Source organism: Dipodomys merriami, unplaced genomic scaffold, assembly GCF_024711535.1.
Source record: "Dipodomys merriami isolate MVZ:Mamm:240054 unplaced genomic scaffold, mDipMer1.0.p SCAF_737, whole genome shotgun sequence".
Taxonomy (NCBI): domain Eukaryota; kingdom Metazoa; phylum Chordata; class Mammalia; order Rodentia; family Heteromyidae; genus Dipodomys; species Dipodomys merriami.
The window spans coordinates 109,230-111,408 of NW_027206332.1; the positions used below are offsets into that span (position 1 = coordinate 109,230).

At 37.5% G+C, this 2,179-nt stretch overlaps 1 non-coding gene across 1 annotated transcript; it reads left to right on the forward strand.

The window, feature by feature from the left end:
- The first annotated feature begins 468 nt into the window (after positions 1-468).
- On the forward strand, positions 469-575 carry LOC138818339 (U6 spliceosomal RNA). Its single transcript, XR_011369069.1, has one exon. It is a non-coding gene; the product is annotated as a U6 spliceosomal RNA (small nuclear RNA).
- Positions 576-2,179: the final 1,604 nt, after the last annotated feature.

Here is a 2,179-nt window from a genome sequence, read left to right on the forward strand (position 1 = left end):
GGTGCAGTGTTCATTATGACAGGTGCCTTGTATAGAATAATTGAATCCTCCTCCTACACATTTCTTGAACAACAAATATCTGGGATTATTTTGTTTTTGACATGTCAATCTTGACTTTATTCTTAAATTTGTGCTTATGTAAGAAATATATGGTTCTAAAATTTCATGACAATTCTTTTGAACTTATTTTTTGTTGAATTGTCTAGTTTAATAAAATCCAACTGCACTTTTTTTGGGGGGGATACATTCGTGGGGCCTGAACTCTGGGCCTGGGCGCTGTCCCTCAGCTCTTCAGCTCAAGGCTAATGCTCTACCACTTGAGCCACAGCACCACTTCCAGCTTTTTTCTTTTTGCTTATGTGGTGCTGAGGAATCGAACCCAGGGCCTCATGCATGTAAGGCAAGCGCTCTACCACTGAGCCACCTTCTCAGCCCCCACAATTGCACTTTTGATATAAAAAATATTCTGTGCTCAATTCAGCCACACATACACTAACATTGGAACGATACAGAGAAGATTAGCATAGCACCTGCGCAAGGACGATATGCAAATTCGTGGGGCGTTCCATATTTTTACAACAACAGATGCTGGAGGGGATGTGGCCACAAGGGAACCATACAACATTCTTGGTGGGAGTGTAAACTTGTTCAACCACTTTGGAAGACATTATGGAGGTTCCTCAAAAGATTCCACATAAAGCTCCCCTTTGACCCAGCAGTCCCACTTTTGGGGATTTATCTAAATGATCACAAACAAGACCATACTAAAACTACCAGCACAACTATGTTTATTGCAGCAATTTTTACCATAGCTAAGATATGGAACCAACCAGCTGTCCCCACTACATGAATGGATCAAGAAAATGTGGTGTATATACACAAAGGAATTCTATGCCTCCATCAGAAAGAATGACATTGCCCCATTTGTTAGGAAATGGAAAGACTTGGAAAAAAATTTATTAAGTGAAGTAAGCCAAGTCCAAAGAAACAGGTCCCATGGTTTCCCTTATTTTCAATAACGAATATATGTCTGGGGTAAGCAGACAAGGTCAAAAGCTATGTGCATATGAACAGATATGATAATATTAAGGGAATTGAACCCCACGATAGGGAAACAAGTAGTTTTTTGTTTCTTGCTATTGTTTCTAACGTACTTATAATGTGTGATGTGAATTTTTGTTTCTTTGTATATTCCTCTCCCACTCTATAACCCTTGTTTTCTCTGTATTTGAAGTTGGTGCATCTGCCTCTTTTATGTACGCTTCTCTAATTTGGGGAGGGGAAGGGAAAAAATGTGTGCGTGTGAACGCATGTGCATGCATGTGTGTTGGTATGCTCAGAGTTTGAAATCAGGGCTTAAAGGTCTTGCTAGGCCTTTCCTCTCTAGGTTGGTGAGGTACTATATGAGCTACATCTTCTTTCCTGGGTCTTTGCTAGTTCATTAAAAAGTCTGAAAAATAATTTCATGATTTTTTTTTTTGGCCCTGATTGACTTCCAATGGTTATCCACAAATCCCAGGTTCCTGAGTAGCTATTCTGAGTAGATAGGATTACAGATGTGACTAGCCAATACAAGGCTTTCAGAATAATTTTAAAAGTAGAAGAAAATTTACTTCATGGGGGCCTGTTTTATTATCTCCTACTTTTAAAGCATTTTGGATTGATTAAGTGTGAATTTATTTCATTTTTGGATTCTTAAAAGACAGTAAGTGATGATATTTAAAAGTTTTGGTACTTTTTAAAAAAGGAAACTGGAACTGTGGGACAGAAGAAATTTGTCTCTTTTTGGACCTCAATTTAGAAGCTCAGCTCTGTGCATGATAACCCAATGTCACCAACATAGTCTCTGTTGGAGACAAAATGTGATAGAAAACAATCACCATGGGCAATATTTGCTATGCTATAATTTCTTGGACAATATGAATATTGAATTGAGAGTGTAAGAGAATGGAAAGAATTTACCTACCTTTTGTGTATTGCTGAAAGACTTTTGGAAACTTTGACTCGTTTCCTTCCTCACTGTGTGTCTTTGGGCCATGCACTTAGTGCCTTTAATTACAATTTTTCCCAACACTAAAATAGTAATAACATTAGCATTATAGCAAGTGTTATCTTAAGAATTAAGAGAAATAAAACTTGTAAAATACTTAACATAAACTTCTATGAATGAGCTTTGAGT